Source organism: Sus scrofa, chromosome 15, assembly GCF_054392235.1.
Source record: "Sus scrofa isolate SSC_HxYL_T2T_F1_AM1 chromosome 15, Sscrofa_HxYL_maternal_Yorkshire_Landrace_v2.0, whole genome shotgun sequence".
Classification (NCBI taxonomy): Eukaryota; Metazoa; Chordata; class Mammalia; order Artiodactyla; family Suidae; genus Sus; species Sus scrofa.
In genome coordinates, this window is record NC_139397.1 from 32,410,374 (window position 1) to 32,435,050 (window position 24,677).

Consider the following 24,677-nt stretch of genomic DNA (forward strand, 5'->3'; position numbering starts at 1 on the left):
GATGCAAACTATTACATTTAGAATGGATAAGCAATGGGATCCTACATATATACATCTATATATGACTGGGTCATTATGCTATACAGCAGAAACTGACAACACTGTGAATCAACTGTGCTCTAATAAAAAATAATTTATGGCAAAAAAAGACTCTACTCCTGGACTTAAGGGGGGGGGGTACAGATTCCATCACCCTCCCCTTAAAAGGAGCTGCTAAGTCATATTGCAAAGAGGTATATATCTAGGAATGGGAGGTCTTTCTGGCCATTTTTGCAATATGCCACAGGAAAGGACACCCTCTTATCCACAGTGAGCAGCTAAACCAAACTTTGCAGATCATCCTCGCATCCCTGGGTTTTAAAATTGGAACTGAGTCCCACTCTACCACTGAAACACTTTCAAAGATGTTTCAGTCCTTTATGGAAACTGTATAATCAGGTTGGAAATGTGGTCCTTAAGATTCAACTTAAAAATGACCTTTACAAATATAACCCATTTGTCATTTGAGGCCTACCTATCTTGTTGGCTGAAATAGGGTTGCAGAAATGGGCTCGTGCCTTTCTCTTAAAAAAAAAAAAAAAAAAAAAAAGTCATTCTATGCTCTGACAGTAAGAATTCCTCTCTGAGGTGGGTATGGATGATAACCTCCTGATCTGAGCTTGAAGTTTGCCCTGTTTCATTTTTGGCTGCTTATAGTCAGAACTGCTATATTCATTGTAGAGCCAAATGATTATTTATCCTTCTCTTGGATCATTCTTTATGTACCATTAGCAGTGACAGGCAAAGCACAAGGGACTGAATATTTACATGCAAAATTCTGAAGTGAATATTCTCCTTTTGGCAGATACAATTGCTCAGGGCTGTAAGGCCCAGTAATAAAGAACCATATGTCACTTCTGGATTGTATGTTGCTGCAGCAATGGCTTTCAAGCAGCTGAAGCTCTAAATCTCCCTGCTTCTCACTCTGTGTCGGAGTGTATCTGGGGGTTGCTTGGGTGTTGCCTGTTAAAGAACCCTAGAAGATGATGAAGGAATATTTCTTTGTTTTTTCCTAATGGCTAACCTATAAGAGTTGTTTTTCTAAATGGAGCATTGTTATAATGTACAGCATGGCAGGATAAAGAATTCAAGGCATAAAATACTTCTTAGGCATTTAGGAAGATCCTGAACTTGAGGTTGCTCTGATGATCCATGGAGCAAAAGGCATATTCATTGGCCTCAGTCAGCTTATATATTAATCAGGGTGTAAGAGAGGAGCAGAAATAATTCTAACAGAACACAGAATATGCTGAGTCTCAAAAAAGAAAGCAAAGAAGGGAATATGAAGTTCAAAGGAAGAAAGAAGCAATATTGTTCAACTTACATTCCTAGCAATGATGACATGACATTTAATCATTGATTTTCATGTCCCCTTGAAGGCAGAAGCTAAGGCTTTCCTGGGTTTTAGCACCTCCATAGCCTTTCAAATTGCCTGCTACCCAATAGAACAGATGTTGATGGATGAATGAATAAATGGATGAATGCATTGATTCACTTAGCAGGAGGAAGAAAAGCTTTGTGTGTATGCAAAAATTTGCAAGGTGCTTAGAAGAATTGGCAGACACCTGTGGGTCTGGAAGAGAAAGCATTTATGATGGAAGGCACAGACTGAGCAAAGATTTGCAACTGGGAAAGCATAAGACATTAAAAAGAAAAAATAATCTAATTTGGCTGCAATGAGGAGGATGCATTTAGATCCTAGAGTTTCCTGGGTAAAACTCAGGTGTGCATCAAGCCATGAGAGGTGCCTCTTGCCTCCTTTCTTCTCCTTCAGAGACAAGCATCAACCCATCCATTCTGTCCTTGATTCCAACTGGAGAATCAGGCAGAGTAAGGCAGAACAGTAACAAGGAGAAGAGCCAGCAGTGACATCAGTGTTTCCTGAACCCCTATGTGGTAACTGCCATCGTAATAACAATGACAGTAATAGCTTCAAACTTCTGAGCTCCCACTAGTTGTCAGACACTGTGCTAACTACTTAACATGACCATCTTATTTCATCCTTCCAACAGCCCTAATTCTTGCTTTGACAAATAAAGCAACACATTCTACATAGAGATATTTGAATATATAAGGTAGTCACATTTTTTAAAAAAGCCTAATTTTTATCTTCCCTTTCTAGTCTCCAATAACTTTCATATAATATTTGTTCTTATTAAATTCATACTGATAGCATATATTACTTTTTATGGTAGAAGGGAGGCAATTCAGTGTAGTGTTAATAAGTTGGACTCTGCAATTATACTACAAAGATTAAAATTTCAGCTTTGGCTCTTTTCTAGGCAGGAAAATTATCCTCTCTGTACCTCAGTTTCCTTATCTAGAATGTGTGAATAATAAGAGGAGAAACTACTTCTTAGTTATGTTATGAGAATTAAATGAATTGTTATTTGCAAAAACCTTAAGGAACACTCTGTAATTTTTGGCTATTAGAAATGTTACAATCTGCATTTTACGAATGGGGAAACCCAGGCACAGAAAGGCTAAGAAACTTGCCCTGCACCATAGTTAGAAAACAATATGACCCAGCATACTGAGTTCAGGGTACCAGCTCAATGCCATGCAAGAAACAACTTTCTCAGGGGCCTTTGATTGTCCATCAGGTGTTCTGTTTTGGTTGCATCCTTGACATAGACTCAATGGACTGACCCAAGCCAAATCTTTTTTTTCTTTTTCTTTCTTTCTTTCTTTTTTTTTTTTTTTTGTCTTTTTAGGGCCACACCTGCAGCATATGGAGGTTTCCAGGCCAGAGGTCGAATCGGAGATATAGCTGCTGGCCTATGCCACAGCCACAGCAATGCCAGATCTGAGATACATCTGTGACCTGTGACAAAGCTGATGACAACACTGGATCCTTTACCCACTGAGTGAGACCAGGGATTGAACCTGCATCCTCACAGATACTAGTCATATTCATTTCCACTGAGCCACGATGGGAACTCCTTTTTTTTTTTTTTTTTCCCAAGCCAAAAATCTTAAGTGAACTTTCTATTTCTTTTGGTTAGAAGAGCATTTAAGCTGACTGCTAATATCCAAAAGGGCACCAACCTCTGGTCTGCAGAGTGCATTAATTTCTCTGTGCAAGGCACAGAAGTCAGATATTCGAAGACACACATGGCAACATGCCACAGCTCAAAGAGTTTACAACCAATTGTAAACAGACAGATGAAATGTACTCAGGAGAAAATCCCAGCGTAAGGCATAGTTTACCATAAGACATAACCTTACCATAGACAAAGAGCAATCGCTATTTCATTAAGGGCTGAAGTGGATTGTAATGGAGACATTTTTGGGAGATAGGATTTACCTTAGCCTTGGAAGATTTAGCCAAGAAGTATATCTGGGGCACAGATAGATGTGGGGAGTGTGTGTGTGTGTGTGTGTGTGTGTGTGGCATGTAGAGAACATGCCCAAAGTATTACAGGAAGTCTATGTAGAGCAGGTCTGGAGGACCAATGAGATGATGGGCAGACAGGGATAAGGAAACAAAACAAGGAAACAAATGGTGGGACAGATACATAAGCTTGAAAGGAAGAGTGAAATTGTGATTGTAGGTCTAAAATGAACCCCACAGCTTCATTTGTCATTTCAGAGCACAGGTGCTTTAATATGTCAATCTTGCTTTTTTCCTAAATGGATATAATTTTTATACAGGTTAACTGGACCCCCAGTAACTCTACCATGTTTGGGACAAAAGCTTTTAATTTTTTTTTAAATCTTCATATTGTTCATTACCAAAGTGTTCTATCAATATAAAATCAGAATATGTATTTAAGTCAGTGTTCTTGTAAAGGTTAGACTCAACCCTAGAAGAATATCTTCTAATTACTATAGCACTACTTTTTTTTCTTAAGCTTTGAAGTAAATGGCTTCTCTATTGCTCATTTATTGATTTCCTCTTTGAAAATTTTTTTGTTCCCATATATCACCATTTTGCTCACATCTTGCTAGATTTCTCAATTTGATTGCTATTATAAATTTTACCTTCTTTTCTTGCATGGTTCAAGTCATTTTTTTGAGTTAAATCACATGAATCAGTAATAAATAATTACATTATTGATCTCTTCCAGACATCTTTGCTGGATGTGAAATTTCCATTTCCTAAACTTAGCATATTTGTGTAGTAAAAAATTAGCTCTAGCTTTACAGGACTTGTTTTAATTCTTTTTTTTTCCTATGACATTCACCAGTCTTCTTTTCCTAAATGTCTTTCCTATAATTTAATGAAATAGGACAAAAGTAGAATGGAGGGAAGACATTGAAAAATGGCAATGGGGAGGATAAGAAAAGTGCTCTTTAAATACAATGACTATGAAAGAATAACTTTTTCAAGTGTAAACATACTTATAAAAGTTATCAGTTTCTTGGTGTTCTTTATTTTTTATTTTTATTATTATTTTTTTGTCTTTTTGCCATTTCTTGGGCGGCTCCCGTGGCATATGGAGGTTCCCAGGCTAGGGGTCTAATCAGAGTTGTAGCCACCGGCCTACGCCAGAGTCACAGCAATGCGGGATCCAAGCCATGTCTGCAACCTACACCACAGCTCACGGCAACACCAGATCCTTAACTGAGCAAGGCCAGGGATCGAACTTGCAACCTCATGGTTCCTAGTCGGATTCGTTAACCACTGAGCCACTATGGGAACTCCCTCTTGGTGCTTTTTAAAACACAGAATACAATTTCTCTTTGAAATGATTCTTAAAGCTATTAAATAATTATAGGTGTCCTTATCATTAAGTCATTTTAAAAATTTTTGACACTGGTTAAGTTTAGTGAGCAAACAGGCTTACGAGCCCATGTATTTTCTGGTTTCTTCCAAACGTAAGTGGAATTTAGTAATACTCAGTTTGTAAGCCCTACAGAACAATTCAATGATATTATTTACCATTGTTGGTATTTACCATTATAAGGCCTCTCTTAAGTAACTAGTTTTTTGTTTTTGTTGGTCTTTTTTTTGCGTTTTCTTGAGCCGTTCCCGCAGCATATGGAGGTTCCCAGGGCCAGGGGTTGAATCAGAGCTGTAGCCACTGGCCTACGCCAGAGCCACAGCAACGTGGGATCTGAGCCAGGTCTGCGAACTACACCACAGTTCACAGCAACGCCGGATCCTTAACCCACTGAGCAAGGCCAGGGACCAAACCTGCAACCTCATGGTTCCTAGTCGGATTCGTTAACCACTGCGCCACAACGGGAACTCCAGTAACTAGTTTTGCTTACACTAGTTTTGCTTATACTAGCTGAAGATAATGTCAGTAGGAACCTTGATACATAGTTATAATATCTTTAAGTCCATAGTACTTGAGTCTGTGAGTATAAATATCCTGGTTGTCTTCATGTTAAAAGCTTTGGTCCAGGGAAAAAGGAAAAAAAGAAAAAGAAAAGAGGAACTTTCATGAATCAGGGTCCAGTGATAAAACCGGATATTTTCACATTTTATGATCTATGTACTCCTTACATAGTCATACTGTCATCCCTTCTTTGAGGTAAAGACTCTGAGACTCATAGAGGTTAAGTTACCAACCCAAGGTCACACAGTAAATGGCAGAGTAGAGGCTGACCTTAGGGGAGTCTAATTGTGAGGGCTGCCATTTTTCTGGGGGACAAGTTGCCTCTGCCTGAATAGAAGCAGTTCCTTTTTCTAAAAAATAAGTATTTAGTGCAGAGATGGGTTTGGGCAGCTGTCAACTAGGAAAAAAGGGTTGAGAGAAGCTCAGGTCCAGAATGCCCCCTCCCTTCTCACCTCCTCCTCTCTTGCATGGCCACCTCCAGGTTTATCATTTACCTTTACCTTAGCCCTGGTCTCTGAGGAGGATTAGTGAACAGCGAAGAAGGCAAGTTCTGTAGGCAACAAATGCCCATGAGAAAAATCTATAATTCCAAGACAACAGACATCAGGGTTTTTTAATTACTTAATGAATTTTACTACATTTATATGGATACAGCAATCATCACAATCAATTTTTATAGCAATTCCATCCCAAACCCTCAGTGCATCCCTCCACCCCCAAACCTATCTCATTTGGAAACCATAAGTTTTTCAAAGTCTATGAGTCAGTATCTGTTCTGCAAAGAAGTTCAGTCTGTCCTCTTTTTAGATTCCACGTGTAAATGATAGCATTTGATATTGGTGTCTCATTGTCTGACTGACTTCACTTAGCGTGATAATTTCTAGGTCCATCCATGTTGCTAAAAATGTCAGTATTTTATTCTTTTTAATGGCTGAGTAATATTCCATTGTGTATATGTACCGCCTCTTCTTGATTCACTCCTCTGTCAATGGACATTTAGGTTGTTTCCATGTCTTGGCTATTGAAAATAGTGCTGCAGTGAACATTAGAGTGTGTTTTCTAGTCATGGTTTTCTCTGGATAGGTGCCCAGGAGTGGGATTGCTGGATCAAATGGGAGTTCTATTTTGAGTTTTCTGAGGAATCTCCATACTGTTTTCCACAGTGGTTGCACCAATTTACAATGCCACCAACAGTGTACTAGGGTTCCTTTTTCTCCACACCCTCTCCAGCACTTCTTGTTTGTAGACTTTCTGATGATGGCCATTCTGGCTGGTGTAAGGTGGTACTTCATAGTGGTTTTGATTTGCATTTCTCTAATCATGAGTGATGTTGAACATCTTTTCATGTGTTTTTTGGCCATCTGTATGTCTTCTTTGGAGAACTGTCTGTTTAGATCTTCTGCCCATTTTTGGAGGGGGTTGTTTGTTTTTTTGGTATGGAGCTGCAGAAGGTGTTTATAAATGTTGGAGATGAATCCCTTGTCAGTTGATTCATTTGCAAAGATTTTCTCCCATTCTGTGGGCTGTCTTTTCTTTTTGTTTAGGGTTTCCTTTGCTGTGCAGAAACGTTTAAGTTTGATTAGGTCCCATTTGTTTATTTTTGTTTTTATTGTCATTACTCTAAGAGGTGGATCTGAGAAGATGTTGCTGTTGTTTAAGTCAGAGAGTGTTTGGCCTATGTTTTCATCTTATAAGAGTTTTATAGTGTCTGGTCTTATATCTAGGTCTTTAATCCATTTTGAGTTTATTTTTGTGTATGGGGTTAGGAAATATTCTAATTTCATTCTTTTCCATGTGGCAGTCCAGATTTCCCAGCACCACTTATTGAACAGGCTGTCTTTTCTCCATTGTATATTCTTGCCTCCTTTGTCATAGATTAGTTGGCTGTAGGTGCTTGGGTTTAATTCTGGGTTTTCTATCTTGTTCCACTGATCTATATGTCTATCTTTGTGCCAGTACCATATGGTTTTGATGACTGTAGCTTTGTTGTATAGTCTGAAGTCCAGGAGCCTGATTCCTCCAGCTCCATGTTTCTTTCTCAGGATGTCTTTGGCTATTCTGTGTCTTTTGTGCTTCCAAACAAACTTTAAAATATTTTGTTTGAGTTCTGTGAAAAATGTCCTTGGTAATTTGATAGGGATTGAATCGAATCTGTGGATTGCCTTGGGTAGTATAGTCATTTTGATAATATTAACTCTTCCAATCCAAGGTCATGGTATGTCTTTCCATCTGTTTGTGTCATCTTTGATATTTTTCATCATCTTATAGTTTTCAGAGCACTGGTCTTTTGTCTCTTTAGGTAGGTTTATTCCTAAGTATTTTATTCTTTTTGATGTAGTGGTAAATGAGATTGCTTCCCTAATTTCTCTTTCTGATCTTTCATTGTTAGTGTACAGAAATGCAGTCAATTTCTGTGTTTTTTTTTGTTTTTTGTTTTTTTTGTCTTATTAAGACCACACCCTTGGCATATGGATGTTCCCAGGCTGGGGGGTCTAATCAGAGCTGTAGCTGCCAGCTTATGCCACAGCCACAGCCACAGCAATGCAGGCTCCAAGCCATACCTGTGACCTACACCACAGCTCACTGCAATGCTGGATCCTTAACCCACTGAGCAAGGCCAGGGATTGAGCCCTCAACCTCATGGTTCCTAGTCTGATTCATTTCTGCTGCACCATGACAGGAACTCTGATTTCTGTGTATTTTTAACTAAGGTATAATTGATATCCAATATTGTGCCGACTTATACTGTGCAAAGTGACCAAGTCATATATATTATATGACACTGTATATATTTTTATATATATGTATATAGTGTCACATATATATTTATATCATCTATCTCTCTATCTACATACATTCTTTTTCTCATATTATCTTCCATCATATTCTATCCCAAAAGATTGGATATAACTCCCTGTGCTATACAGTAACACTTCATTGCTTATGCATTCTAAATGTAATAGTTTGTATGTTTTTGAAGGTACTGAGCCTTGACAGAAAAATGTCAGTTTACGCATCACGCTTTGGAAAACATCTTTCTGGGAAAAACAAAAATAAAAGCAAAATTTAGACATCTCTATAAAACTGGGCATCTGTATAGACCTATTTGGGGGATGTGGAAAAGACCACCCCCCTGACTATTGGAGAAAGCAGTAGAAGGCCAGGCTGGGCAATTAAGTGAAGGTGAAGCTGGGGCTCTGTGTACCACTGCTCTAGCCTAAAGGCCAGACCAGTGTGCTACCAAGAGGGACAGGACAGGTGGTGGTTAGGAATGAGATTTCCTCATGCGGATCACAAATTTCCCATTTACATCATTTCAAGTGAAGACAGTTGTGTCTCAGTTCTTCCATCTGTAAAATGGGAGTCATAATGGCATTTACCTTCCCATAACCATACTATCAGAGGCACTTGGAAATTACTACATAGAAAACACTGCTAATGGGTTGGCTCTCCAACATGCTAATGAATTGCCTTCTCATGTGGTCCAGTCAATGAAACCCTGGAAGATCCAACTTCTCATTATGACCCTACCTACACATGACAAAAATTAGAAAAGGTCGTTTACCCAAAAAATGCATTTCTTACCCCCCACAGTAATGATTTGACTTATTCACTATTTGGTGAATTCTTCAATGGGCAAAACAAATTGGAAATTGGAATTAGATACTTGTTTGCAGCAACCACCATCACATGTGGTCCAGCATCTGTGGCTTACCAGAATACTAGTGAATTGCTGATTCACCTCTAATCTTCTGACAATTCTTTCAATGTAGTGCTTTAAAGTGCAGTCAGTGAATACAAATACAATTCAGTGTATTTCTCTCTCTCCGCGTGCTGTCTCTCCCTCCCAGCTGTAAATCATTATGTATTCACCAGATTAAAAAACATCTGAATTCCCTGGTGCCCAACAGCCCACTGATTTCACTAAAAGCTGGTCTCATTCAGCTCTGAATCTGGAGTCTGGTGTCTGAATGGCCAGAAAGATTTATTTTCCCTGGTGGTTGGAACCCATCTATTTTACCAAGGCAAACCCCCACTCCACCAAGGAATACATGCAGGGTAGAATCATTAGCATAAACTAAGTGAACCCCATCAATAAAGCCCATTTATTTTGTTAGAGATCTGGTCCCGTGCTAGCTCTGTGCATCAGCAGAAAGCCTCTCTGACCTCTTGGACTTCAGTTCATGCTGCGTTGCCCTGTTCATCAGCAGTCAAGCTACTCAAATCAGCGTTGTTCCATACCCAGTAGCTTTGACCACCTTAGGCACCAAATTTGTGGGGATAAGGAGGTCCCTATTAGAGGCACTACCTCATCCAGCACCATTAGCATGAGCTTCCTGCATGCTTCTTGTTGCTTGGCTTAGAGCTTTCAGGCAGGGTGGTTTCAAGAAAGCAGAAATAAAGCTGGGTTTATATCTTGGCTCAGCCAATTTCTGGCAGTGACAATGGGAGCAAAAGTTTTAACACATCTGAGCTTCAGTTTGTGAATCTATAAAATGAAACTAAATACTATTTATCTAATAGTATTTTGTGAGGGTTTATAGTGGCAATGGAAGTTGTGTCTATCATAATACCTGCTATCTACCTGGTGCTGGTCAAGCGTTTCCTACACTATTTTTCTCTTTCTTATCCTCCATCCCCTAACCCTTCCTTCTTCTTTTTTTCTCTCCTACCCTTCTCTTTCTTCCTCCCATGAAATCTTCAGTTTGCCTGGGGTTTCTTGTGTGATTCCAAATTAGAACTTCTGGGTAGTTATCCCTTTTAGGGTCTGAGATATGGTCCCTGAAGGCTGAATATCCACCTAAGTCTTGTCACCTGCCTCCAGCCTCCCTTCCCAGCTGTGGGATATTTCCCAGCAGAGATGAGGTCATTAGCCCCTATATTTAGATCTAATCTTTCTTTAAAATGTAATGATCAGCTTACCTCACCCCTAAGACGACTCCTGTTTACTTTTGGGCAAAACTTCCAGTGAGCAGAGAATTTTGGTCTGTTTAGTAGATACTCACAAAATGCTTGATAAACTGGACCTATGACAGCCAAGCTACAGGGACTCATAGAGGGAGAGAGACAGATTCTGGGCACCAGGTCCTTGAGAATCTTGCTAAGGATTCCAAATATATCAACAAGTCTGGCTTCTGGAAAGACAGTTGAGGTGTCAGGTTAAGAGCTTGGGATCAAGGGAGTTCCCATTGTGACTCAGTGGTTTAAGAACCCGACCAGTATCCATGATGATGTAAGTTTGATCCCTGGTCTTGCTCAGTGGGTTAAGGATCCAGCATTGCCACGTGCTGTGGTATAGGTTGCAGATGCAGCTCAGATCTTGAGTTGCTGTGGCTGTGGTGTCAGCCAGCAGCTGTAGCTCCCAATCGACCCCAGCCTAGGAACTTCCACATGCCGCAAGTGCAGCCCTAAAAATCAGGGGGAAAAAAAAAGGAGCTTGGGTTCTAGAATCATGTTGGCTCTTCTCTATGTCCTCCATCAAATTTCTTAATCTCTCTAACATGAATTTTCCCACTTGTTCCTGGGTGATGGTAAGGTGATTCTGGAGTAAGAAATGGCCTCCAAAACATTTAGCACAGAGTCAGTCAGATGGTAGGAGAAATAAAGGACTGGTCCTGAGTTAGTCTAAAAACACCTGTTTGGGGCTGAATTGTGTCCCATCCCCCCAATTTATATATTGAAGTCCTAACCCCTTGTATCTCCAATTGTGAGAGTATTTAGATATGAAGTTTTAAACAAGGTGATTAAATTAAAATGAGGTATAGGGTGAACCCTAATCCAGTACAATTTGTGTCCTTAGAAGAAGAAGAGATTAGGACACAGATAAAAAGGAGGAAAAGACCATGTGAAGACACAGTGAGAAGGTGGCCCTCTGCAAGCCAAGGAGTGGGTCTCAGAAGAATTCAACCCTACGCAACACCTTAATCTGGGACTTCTAGCCTCCAGAACTGTGGGGAAATAAATTTCTATTATTTAAGCCTCTCAGTCTGGGGTCTGTCTTTATGGCAGCCCCAGCACCACCCCATGACAGGGCTGTTTTCCACCCAGCCCTGTGGTTCTGAAGAGAACCTTGCACTCAGCCTGGGCTCCATCAATGATGATCTGATTGACTTTAACAAACCAAATGCTGTGTTTTGTCCTTTTCCTCTGGGGTTTCTACTCCCTGATGAATAACATTCCCAAGCCATGGACTGGCCATTTTCAGAGCAAATTCCTGCTTCACAGGTGGAAGACCTTTATCAGCATCTTTTAAACACCAGTGTCTTACTCTACTCATTGTTTGTCTTGATTTTTCCCTTTATTTCCTTGAAGAACCAAGGGACCTGGATTTGACTGTTTTCTCCACAGTTTGGTCATCTGCCTTGTTTGGGTTTGCTGGTTTTCTGGATATGGTGTCCTAGTTTCTCCATTTGTCTTCTTAGATTCTGACCTCCTGCCTGCCTGACCTAGGTTTTTCATGTGGGCCCTGAGTACTTTGCAAGCTTCAGTGGCTCTGGTGATGACTGGGAAGAGTGTATACCTTCTAATGTTAGTCTGGGTGGCAGGTGAGCTTAGCACAGCTGTGACACACTGCCCATGGACCCAGTGGGAGGCAAGGCCCAGGTAAGGTCACGTATTTGGTTTGTTCCCTGCAGCACTGTGACCTTCCCATTCCACATTTTACTTTGCCTTCCTGCTTCTGACCCTTGACTTGGCTCCAACCTCCACAGATCATTCCAATAATTGTTCTGCATTTCCAAAACATAGATTCTTACTTTGTGTCCATGTCCTAACATTTGCTCCTACATGGCATTGATCAGCTATGGTCTGAGGAATCTCTGACCTTGATGGCTATACTCAGAGTGTGGATAAAGAAGGGCAGAAGGAACTGAGAAGCTGTGGCTGGGTGTTAGGATTGCTTTGCTATTTCTTAGACATTGAGCTTCTCAAACCTGCCTCTACTGCGTGGTAAGATTACTAAGATACATGCTATAGCTCTATAAATGGCAGAGAGGAATCTAAGCCATGAGATCTAAAAATTCCTAGGTGCCCTTGTTCTATGATGACTCTGCCATGTGTCTTGTGTGAGATCGGATTTCCTTATAGACTCAGAACAGTCAGTTCATGAAAGCAGCTCATGAGAGTAAGGCAGGGAGTTAGAATCTGAACACTTGAAATTAATCTGGAGGTCTAAAATCGGGCTAGATCCAGGAAAATATCTAGGAGTGAGTAGGCAAGTCAGATTGGGAAACTACTTGAGTGATCAAGCATAGAAATAGGAGCAGCAAAAGGAAGTGTGTAACCTGCACACATTGGTTTGTTCTGTTTTTGTTGGTTACACCTGTGGGATGCTGAAGTTCCCAGGCCCAGGACTGAACCTGTGCCACAGCAGCGATCCAAGTTGCTGCAGTGACAATGCTGGATCCTTAACCCACTGAGCTACAAGAGAACTCCTGGACACGTTATTTTATGGACTTTCTGGGAAGTCATTAATTGTTTCTTACCTCAGTAGTCCTTTTTTTAAAATAGTTTGGACTTGTCGCTCTCCAAATTATGTTCTATTTCTCCAGCACTAAATGGGTTTTATTGTTAAGTACCAGTGTCAGTGTGGGTTAGCAGTTCAGCTAACAGATGGAAGATATCAGCAACATGAAGTATTTGATATCTAAGTCCAACTTCTTTTCTAGAAGCAACATTCTTTTTTGATTATTTTTTGCTAAGGCAAGAGCAGACCAAAATTCAGGTGTGAGGGCTGGTCTTGGAGAACATCTTTAAGAGCAGAAGGTGACCCACAGGTATTCATTTCATGTGTACTACTCACTTGTGAGCTATTCAGCCCCATAGAAGTGGGTTAGCTATGTCTTTGCGGCTTTGGCACTGAATTTGACTTTGTCAAACCATGAATCTAGGCTCTAGCAGAATTTAAAAATAGTTGTACACATGGGACTTTCTGCCTACAGAATGACACAGTGGAGGGCTGAGTATATGGGGAAGAAAAATAAATCTCTTTGAATTATAAGATAAAGTATGGTCACACAACCATGACCCATCAGCTCAGGGTGAACTAGGTAGAACCCCCAAGATCATTCTCACCACCCCGTGTCTACTGGAGAGGTCTTTCTTGCTAGGTCACCCTCCTCAATCCTCACAGTCCTTCCAAATCTAAGTTAGAACATTGGACAAGATAAAAGTAGGGTGTCACCAACACCCTCAATGTGATAGTCTCAGTACGTTTCTATTTGGATTGTGTGCTAAATCAGATTTATGCTATCTTTCTCAGGATCAGCTACATAATATGCTGAGCCCAATGCAAAATGAAAATCCAGGGCTCCTGATTCAAAAGAACTTCAAGATGGTGCCAGCACAGGATTAATCCCAGCATTGTTTTCTTCTGGGCACTGGGTTCTGTGCTGTGGTACTACAGATTGAATGTCCATGGCTGATACTCATCCTGTCTCCCGGTCTTCTGTTGCTCTGCCGTCCTAGAAAGAAGCCTGTTCCTGTAGGGTGCTGCTGGTTCTAGTCTCTAAGGTATTGGACAAATCGACCCAAGCAACTTGCCTACACCATTCTTTCTCTTGTACCATCTTGTTATGAGCCACAGAAAATTTTATTGAAGTAAGGAAAAGGCATCAGAACAAATTTGAAAATGTTTTCTAGCTCACATTCCTCGGGGTGCCAAGATCTTCCTACCTACTCTGACTCTAATCCAGGGGTTCTTAATGAGGAGTAAAAATCATGATTCCTTGGGATGCTTCTTCAAAGTACACTTATCAGGGTTCTAAACCTGTCAACCCAATTTATATAGGATGTTGAAAAGGCTTCTAAGCAAAATATTGGTAAGGAACTGCTTGAGTCCAAGCTCTTGGGCTAGGCCATGATGGAAGATTATATGAGAAAAAGACTTTATATGTGTATGACTGGATCTCTTTGCTGTCAGCAGAAGTTGGCACGACATTGTAAATTTGTTTTAAAGAAGTACTTGAAAATGATTCCATTGGGTTTTTTTTTGAGGCATATATATATACACATACATATATATGTATATATTTATATATCTGTATATCTATATGTATGTGTATTTGTGTATATATGTAAAATATAACATATACTATATATATATATATATATATCTGTATTTCTCCATCCCCCTTGATACTTGCATGTGTTGAAACTGACATTTTTTTTTCAGAGCGCTTTAAACTTCACTCTGGCTTACAGATTCTGGGTGGTGATGATTACCCACTTTGACTCAGAGTGAATTTATTCGTGACTGAATTTAGTAGAGGCCACAAACTAATTATTGCCACCAACCAGGAAAAAAAAAAAAAATCAAAGGAACGAGGAAATGCCACAAGTAGTGGCAATATTTATTGCAGCATATGGCTAATGTGTAAAGAGGTAACAGAATGAAGTATCTCCAGGGATCATTCAAAAGGAAAATTACTTAAATTAACTTCCCAGGCAAACCGAATTATGCATTATGCCCCCTCCTGTAATGCTATACAAAGTCAATGTTTGTGAAGAGTAGAAGGGGGGGGCGGGTGGGGGGGCTATCAATCAAGCCTTTCATAAGAACAGTTTTGTCCGCAGGGATTTTTTTTTTTTTCCTTTGCATTTTTGGCTTTGGGATGAATGAAGAATTTTTCTCAGCAAATTATTAATTACTACTTCTTGCCTATCGAATTGAGTTCACTGTAGTTCTGTAGGAGTCAATGGTATTCAAACTGCAGCTTTTGATGAAGTAATCAGCCGCTTCTGGGGCCTCTTTCAGCTGCCCTGGGCGTGCTTCACATGTAAACGACGGCCAAATGGATTCTTTCGACATTCCAGCCAATTAAAATACATTTAAAGTGCAGCTGGTGGAGAGGCAAGCCCGGCGATTGTGCTGCAGTGAAACTTCAGGGCAGAGAGACCAAAAACAAACTTTGTGGAACCTAGCTGGGGCAGCCCCGCCAGGCGTTTGGGGGGCAGTGGAGAAAGTTCCCCCAAAGAGGCTATCTTTAGTTCCTGTCAGCATCAAAGATGCTACTTTGAGCACCACCTTAAAAGACACAAAAGAGAGAAGCATGTTTGCTAGGGTGTCAGTTTTCTCCCCTTGCCTCTTGAAACTCAGCATTGGCTGGTTGCCCAATGTGGTGCCGCATACAAATATTGACAGAACACAGCGGTGTTTGTTAAACCCGGGCTGGGGAAGCCAGTGATTAAAACTCTCGACGGAAGATCCGCAAACCCCAGGAACTCTCCTCAATAGCCTTAGAACATTGACCGAATGAAAAAGAAAAGCACTGAGTGGGCTAAAGGGAACCATTCACCGTCACTGACTGCTATGTCTTTTAGGTAAGGACAGAATTTTCCTTTCTCTCTCTCTTTTTTTTCCTTTAGTGTTTCTATCTGTGTGGAGGCAAGGGCTTCCAACAGGCTTAGTAAGCGCTCTGCTCCTGAGCTCTGATTTGCAGAGAGCAGAGTTTGCCTGTGATTTTTCTGGAGGAGGGGAGGGGAGGGCTATGTGTAAACAGACACAGGGCATGACCAGCACGCACGTGGAGTCTGCCAGTGCTTTTCCAGAATTCAGAAGGATGCGTTTTTCTATGTTTGCCTCTGCGGATCTATCCCTGTATTTGCTGCCTGTGTCCAGGTGTCCTGAGGGTGATAGCAAATAAATTCAGCCTCTGCACCCATAGGTCTGCCCTGCTTGGTTGTTTCATTTTCAGTTTCATCGTACACATTGCCTTGTCCATTCTGCTGCCAGTCCCACACCTATGCATGTGAAGAAGTCGTTTTCTTCCTTCTGGGTTAACATTTAGTCAGACACAAGCATTCTCTTTCAAGCAAACCCCACATGTTTGGGGATGTCATGCTTTATCTTGACTTTCACTGGAGAAGCTGGTAACTGGCAGCTTTCTTCTGAATCATCTTGTCTTATCCCAGAAGGAGGCACCTGGGGTTGTCCTGCCTCTGTGGTTCTGCAAGCCCAGTAAAAAGCTCTGTGGGTCGGACTTCGATGCCTGAGAAGGGTCTGGAAGAGCTTGGCAGAGCAGGGGTATTGATTCTTACCCATCAATTTATCAATGAAAGACATGCAAAGTTCTTGATGATTTCCTCTCTTAGCTTGTCACGGTAGGCGATTTTTGGCTTCAGTGCTGTTCCTTGTGAACAAAGAACCTTGCACATTTCACTGCAAAGGATCATGTTGCCACGTCCTGAGCTCAGTTCAATGTGCTTTATTAATCTTTAATGTGCCAGTAGCTCTGAGGCTACGCCAAGCTGAGACTTTCCAAAACTCTTTGAGCTACCTGCTGCCAAGATAAACAAGGTGGGGGGAGGGAGGGGGTAGGCCCAAGAGGGATATTTTAAGGAAACTGGCAAGAGCAAAGTTTGACCTATTAAGTTGTTCCTGAGTCAATGAAAGAAATCTGAAATAAAAGAGATTTCAGAACGAGCTGCCTCAGCTATGCTCTCCGTGTGAGAGACCTGCTTGGGGTGGGGGGCGGCATGTCCCAACACACAGTGGTCTATGTTCCGTGTGTGGAGAGGATAAGGCGTCCTATTGTATGGGTGTTGGGTTAGGTTTATGAAATGGGTGCTGTGTGAACACAGAAGGCCTTCCTGCCCTTGGCTGTGCCTGAGCCCAGAGTCAAACAAAGCTACACGTGTGGTGGCTACTTGTCCAGTACAACCACTTCAGACATGTCCACAGAGCCAGGGGTGGGCCGTCGTCCCAAGAATCCCTTTGGACAGAACCATAACTTTGTAAGAAGGAAAATGGAGTGGTCTGCATTAGAAAATTGGGTCCTAGAGGTGACGTCAGGACTCAGAAGACGTGTGTGTGACCAACCAGGTCCTGCAGAAGAGAAGGCTCTGGTGTTTAAGGGCTGTGGGTTGTTCGCCAGACTAATGCAAGGTCAATGGGGATGCAAAGTCATTCCTTGGGGATGTAAGTAATAGTCAAGATGGACCTTCCTGTAAACACAAGTCCCATAAACAGAAACCTCATCTGTCAGGGGCGCCATGAGGAGGGGACTGCATTGGAGTGAGAGGAGCTCCATGATTCTTTCCTTTCTGGTATTGAGGCAATGATGTAAAGACTTGACATCATTATAGGCAGTGATGAGAAGGGGCAAGAGTGAGGGAAGCCCTCCATTAAGCGTGGGGTTGTGTTGCTATTATTTTTTAATTGGAAAATAATTTTTAGTTGAGATATAGTTGATTTACTGTGTAAGTTTTAGGTGTACAGCACAGTGATTCAGTATCTGTGTCTATATCTATCCTTTTTCAGATTCTTTTCCCCTATAGGTTATTATAGATTATTTGAGTAGAGTTCCCTGTGCTATACAGCAAGTCCTTGTTGGTTATCTATTTTATATATAGTCTGTGTGGTTTGGTTGCCTTTAGAACCCAACCCAGTCTCTTTCCTGTGGACTAGAACAGGGTTGACAAACTAAGCATGTCAGGTTAAACCTGATCACCATGACTTTTTTTTTTTTTATAAATAAGTTTTATTGGAACACAGCCACATCCCTTCACTGACACAGTCTATGGCTGCTGTGGTACTATCACAACAGAATAGTCACATCAGAGACCCTATGGCTCTGCAAAGCCTGAAATATTTAGCATCTGGCCTTTTTCAGGAAAAGTTTGAACAATGCTTCTCAAACTGTCTCACATACCAGGTTTGTTTTTGTGTTAATTTCCAGGTTGCTTTGGACTAATAGTTTTACTAAATGTGATAAAAGTGTTGCTTGAATGTTGTGACAATACCTTATTGCTATGGCATTTCTAAACATTTGCTCTTAAAATTTGTACTTGTCATGGATCCTCAACAGTTTGCAGACCAGTGCCAGTCTGTGGACCACACTTTGAGAGGGTGTAGTCCCTGATGAATTTTCTAGTCTCATCTTGTGCCATTTGTCCCAAATTTCCAATCTCATGCTACTGTTCTTCCTGAGGATGGGATGCAATAAACTCTTTTCCACATTTGGGCCTGTGCTCCTGGGATGTTTACTGGAACTCTCTAAATCCTCCTTCAGCCCCTCTTTTGCTGCTTTGGTTCATTTTGTCAAGGAGACCTTTGATCACCCCATCTGAAAAATCTTCCCTCATCTTACATCATTCTGTCTTTCTTTCTTTTTGTTTTTTAGTGCTGCACCCTTGGCATATGGAGGTTCCCAGGAGAGCGGTCTAATTGGAGCTACAGCTGCTTACCCACACCACAGCTCACAGCAACGCTGGATCCTTAACCCACTGAGCAAGGCCAGGAATCGAACTCGCAACCTCATGGTTACTAGTAGGATTCTTTTCTGCTGCACACAATGGGAACTCCACATCACTCTTTCTTTATAACACTTATTACAATAAATCCTTGTCTTGTTTATTTGTTTATCTTCCTATTATTTCTTTCTCTATATTAGTCTGGATTCATTAACAATCCATTTCAGCTGGTTGAAGCAGAAAGGGATTTCACATTGGTTTTAGGTGGCACATAAAAATCTTATAGGAGTCAGGGGACAGAAAGAGCTTCTGAGATAATGCTCAGAACAACACAGCAGAATTTACGACTCCATCCCTAAGGGATGGAGTCTATATAAAGCTGGGTTCAGGAAGCCAATGCCACCACTGCTAGTTGCAGGATCACACTGCCTCTGCTGTCATCTCCTCCACCAAAATGAGTGTTTCCATATCTTGAAACACATGAAACTAGGGACAGGATCCTGGGATCTTTGCTAAAGAGATTGCAGAATACCCTATCCCTCTGGCCGGAATAGCAGAAATAGAGCATCTACCTCTGACTTTCAAATCCCACTGAGTAGGAGGTGACCTCCTGGGTGAAATCTGGATCACTGCAGAACTTGAGCTGTGAGAGAGTCAGAGAAATGCAACTTAAGGTTTTTCAGTCTTTAGTACGGGAGAGGAGTCACCAGTATCTGCCTCCATCCCTTGTTGAATGTAATTTCCATGATGGTAGGAACCCTGTTGGCTCTTTCATCACCCTACACCAATACTAAATTAGTATCTGGTATGTGTAGTATATTCATGTGGCTGCAGTTAGCTTGGTCAGGGCTGAGATTATTCTGGTTACTACCTATTACTATCACGTTTTGAAGATATCTACTGAGGATATTTAATATTATTATTTACTAAGTCATACAGTACACTAAATGTCATATACACTAGCTCATTTAATCTGCAAAATATCTTAATGTAGTAGGCATTATTCCTGTTTACAGAGAAGAAGCAGAGGCTTTGAGTAAAAAAAATGTGCCTTCCCAAGTCAGAGAGCTGGTGAGTGGTAGAGCCAGATATTATCCCATGACTTCCTGAAACCTAAGTTTATACCCCCTCACCTCTAGTTGTAATCCTGCATATAATTTATCTTTCTGGGAGTTCTCGTCATGGTGTGGCTGAAACAAATCCAACTAGGAACCATGAAGTTGCAGGTTCAATCCCTGGCCTCCCTCAGTGGGTTCAGGATCCAGCATTGCTGGGAGCTGTGGCATAGGTCTTAGGTTGCAGACGTGGCTTGGATCCTGTGTTGCTGTGGCTGTGGTGTAGGTGGCAGCTGTTACTCCAATTAGACCCCTATCCTGGGACCCTCCATATGCCGAGGGTGTGGCCCTAAAAAGCAAAAAAAAAAAAAAAAAAAAGATTCATTTTCTGGTTCTTATTCCTTCACCTAAGACCCCCTCCCCCGTTTTGTTTCAATCCCAGTGGTTAATGAACTTATTGGATTACCTACTTCATGCCTTAGTGAAGTGAAATCTAGTCATCAGGACTGAGATATCAGTACAGGCCCCTGGTCATCATGGCTGAATATCAGTTATGAATCTGTGGGTCTGTAGATGATGATATAAAGTGGGTAGGAGAGAACTCAATGTGCAGTGACTAAGGTATCGAAACTGTTCTTAGGGTAATCATGGAGGATCGATTATTTCTTATAATGGGACAAACTTCCAGCCTCATGATATATAGTTCATTTCAAATTTCAGAACTTTTTCTTCTATTTGTTTGAAATTCGCATCATCTTCATTAAACACACTATGTTTGATAATTATTGTGACGTCATTTCATAACAGAAAATAAGTTGAAAATGATTTTTACATTCAAAACATCAAAGGACACAAAGATACCTCTGAAGAAAGACACTCTGTCGAGGGATGGGATATCTAACTAAGATCACTTGACGACAGTGTCTATAATGATATAAACAACCCTAGTGCCCATAAAAACTGCTAAGGGGATAGAGGAGTACTTCCAAAATGGTGCTGTGAAGACCTCTGAACATCTACTCTTCTATAAAAGCAAGGAGAACTCTGATAAAAAGGGTCAGAAATAAACATTTTTTTTGAACTTGAGAAATTAAACAAAGGCTTGGGACAATCTGAGGAGCATTTATTCAGGAAAAAGAAAAATGAACCTCAGTAAGAACAGTGTGCTTGGTGTCACTTAGCCTGCCCTATTCCTATTCACTTCTTCTCAGCTCTGAGGAAGCCTTCAAAACCAACCATTTTGCTATCACAGTAGCTGAGATGATCAGTAACCAAGTGCCCACTGCAGAAGTAAAAACCTATTTGAAGCTCTACAAGGAGCCTCATTCCTAGAGAATTATCATGATTTGACCTCTATGGTAGCACTTGGGAACTCCCACTTGCAGGTCTTGTTTTTATTTGATCTGATTCAGAACTCACTCAAGGCAAACAACCTTTCTCATAAGACACCTGTCAAAATAATTAGAGCAATTGTTTGACACTGCAGCTGCCTGAAGCAGCCATAAGAGTTGGGGCAAACAGATGATAATCAAAAGTTTTTAAATAATAATCTGGGGAGTGAGATGAACATTGGGGCTTTGAAAAGCTCATATATTCCTGAAAATATAAAAGTCATACACATATGCAGAGGTGTGCACATTCTCAGGAAAGACCTGAGAAAGCCCTGATCACTCACCTATGGCTGACCTTGAGACTCTGCACAAGCAGGGAGTGAAAGTTAAGGAAGAGTTGTAAACAGCTGGCAAATGGAAAATGTGTCTCACTACATGCAGAAATCTGCTATGCAAAGGCCGGAATGTATTGGTTGAGGGCAGTATTAAAAAAGAAAATAATCTTCCCATCCATTAGCTGGCCACTAAGCTAATCACACATGACAAATAACACAGACTGTACAGAATAAGGCTAGGAAAGTCACTAAACAAATATCAAAAACAATTATAGCAAAAACAAATAGAAAAAACAACAACCATGGTTGAGGAAGAGAGATGATTTCCAGGGTTTCTACATTATAATACTTTAAATGTCCAGTTTTTTGTTTTCTTTTTTTTTTTAATTATGAGACATGAGATTGGAAAGTACGTTCCATTCACAGACAGGGCCAAGTGGAGGGAGGGTGGGTAGAAAGGCAGTCAGTAGGAATTTTCTTTTATGAAGCCCAGACATGGAACTTACTAGATAAAGAGTAAATCAGTGACCATAAATATGTTCAAAGAACTAAAGGAATTCATGTCTAAAGGAATAAAGGAAAATATGAAAATAATATCTCACCAAACAGAATATCAATAATGAGATAAAAGCTATAAAAATAAGCAAAATAGAAATCTTGGAGCTGACAAGTACAATAACTAAAATAAAAATTTCACCACTGGGTTCAACAGCACAGAGAAAGGAGAAAGAGTCAGAAAATATGAAGCTAGGTCAAATGAGATGATTTGATATGAAAACAGGAAAAAAAAATTAGCAGAACCTCAGAGACCTATGGGACACTGTCAAGTGTACCAACATACACATAATGGGAGTCTGAGAGGAAAAGGAGAGACAGAAAGGGACAGAAAGAATATTTGAAGAAATGATGGCTAAAAAATTTCCATACTTGATGAAATATGGAAATTTGTGTATCTGAGAATCTCAGTGAATTCCAACTCAAACAGGTTCATTCACTCTGAGACATACGGTCAAATTGTCAAATCAGAGAGAATCTTGAAAGCAGCAAGAGAAAGATGCCTTGTTACTTATAAGGGGGCCGCTCTTAAATTAATAGCCACTTTCTCATCAGAAACCATGGAGGCCAGAAAGCAGTAGAATTTTGCATTCAAAATACTAAAAGAAAAAGACTGTCAACTGAGAATTCCACATCCAGCAAAACTATTCCTTAAAAATAAGGAGAAATTAAGACATTACCAAATAAAGACAGAAAATTTACCACTAACAAATCTGTCTTTCCTTAAATTACTGAAGGAAGTCCTTCAGCTGAAATAAATATAAATGACAGTTTACATGTACCATTTGTTTACAACTCCTTTATTTTCTCCTGTCTGATTTAAAAGACATTTGAAAGCTATAAGCATAAAACTATGCTGATGAGTTTATAATGTATAAAGATGTAATATATATTACAATAAAAGAACTAAGGAGAGTAACTACATTTTTGTATACTACTGAAATAAACTAGATGTTAATTCAAAATTTTTGTATACTATTGAAATAAACTACATGTTAATTCAAGTAGACAGTCATGTAGAATAACCTAGATGAAACATATCAATTCTTAAGAATGAAATAATGGAACTGACTCAAAAAATAAACAGAAAGCCTGAATAGACTTTTAACAGGTAAAAAGATTGAATTAGTTATCAATAAACTTACTACAAAGAAGAGCCCAGGCCAGATAGCTACCTGGTGAATTCTAGAAAATATTAAAAGAAGAATTAACACTAATTTTACAAAACCTCTCCCCCCAAATAAAAGCGAAAGCAACACTTCCCAATTCACTCTATGAGGCCAGTATTACCCCGATACCAAAGAAGAAAGAAACAAAAACTGCAGCTTTGTTGTCTTATGAATATGGACACTATAATTCTCAACAAAATACTAACCAAATTCAACAACATATAAAAAAGCTTATACACCATGACTAAATGAGATTTTTTTGGGAATGCAAGTTTGATTATGCATATGCAAAACAGTCAATATAACACAACAAATTAATAGCATAAAGGATAAAAACCATGTGATTGTTTCAACAGACACATAAAAAGCACTTGACAATATCCAACACCTTTTAAAATTCTTGATGAACTAGGAATAGAAGTGCCTCAACCTGATAAAGAGCATCTACAAAAACTTTTCAGGTAACATTACACTTAATGGTGAAAAACCTGTCTCCTTAAAATCAAGCAAAAGATGTCTGCTCTCATGACTTCTATTCAATATTGCACTGTAGTTCTAGCCAGAGCAATTAAACAAGAAAGACCCAGATTAGAATAAAAATTAAAACTATCTTTATTTGCTGATGATATGATTTTGTGTATAGAAAATCTTAAAGAATCCATTTTAAAATAGAATTAATGAATGGATTTAGCAATGTTACAGGATACAAGATCAATATAGAAAAATCAATTGTATATCTATACAAGAGTAACAAACAATTTGAAATGTAATTAAAGAAAGCAATTCAATTTATAATAGCATCAAAAAGAAAATATTTAGAGATTAAACAAAATAAGTGCAAGACTTGGAGTTCCTGTTGTGGCACAGTGGAAATGAATCCAACTAGTATCCATGAGGATGCGGGTTTGATCCCTGGCCTTGCCTTGCTCAGTGGGTTAGAGGATCTGGCATTGGTATGAGCTGTGGTGTAAGTCACTGACGAAGATTGGATCCCACATTGCTGTGGTTCTGGCTGTGGCTAGCAGCTATAGCTCCGATTTGACACCTAGCCTGGGAACTTCCACATGCTGAAGCTGTGGCCAAAAAAAAAAAGCGCGACTTGTACACTGAAAACTAATAAGCTTTGCTGAATGAAGTTTAAAAAGACCTAAATAAATGGAAAGATATCCTATGTACATATATTAAAAGGCTTAATGTTAAGATGGTAATATTCCCCATATTGACCTAGATTCAACACAATTGTTATCAAAATCCAAGATGCCTTTTTTTTTGTCTAGAAACCGACAAGCTGATAGTAAGATTTATATGGAAATGATAGTGACCCAGAATAGACAAAACAATCTTTAAAAAGAAGAGCAAAGTTGTAATTCACAGCTCTTGATTTCAAAAATTACTGCAAAGCAACAGTATTTAAAGTGTCTTAGTAGAATAATACTAGTCTTATAGATCAATGGAATTCAATTGCTAGTTCAGGAATAAACCCTTAAATTTATAGTCAATTAATTTTTGACCAGGATGCCAAGAAAACTCAATGAGGAGAAGAGTCTTTTCAACAAATGGTGCTGGGAAAGGTAGATATTCACATGTGAAATAATAAATTTGGAACTCTAAGTTGCAACATATACAAATTTTTTTTTTTTTTTTTTTTTTTTTTTTTTGGCTAGCAGTTAAGTCGGAGCCACAGATGCTGGCCTATACCACAGCCATAGCAACA

General features: G+C 39.9%; 1 protein-coding gene across 4 annotated transcripts in view; it reads left to right on the plus strand.

Annotated features, from left to right (window-relative positions):
• The window catches only part of NCKAP5 (NCK associated protein 5), a 1,198,715-nt gene that overhangs the window by 76,077 nt on the left and 1,097,961 nt on the right, over nt 1-24,677 (plus strand). For 2 of the 4 annotated variants that reach the window (XM_085001426.1, XM_085001420.1), the window contains exon 1: nt 15,200-15,647. The exons of the other annotated variants lie outside the window; for them this stretch is intronic. The gene's annotated coding sequence lies outside the window, so the exon portion shown is untranslated. Of the gene's footprint in view, nt 1-15,199; nt 15,648-24,677 lie in introns of those variants that run through there. 4 annotated transcript variants of the gene reach the window in all.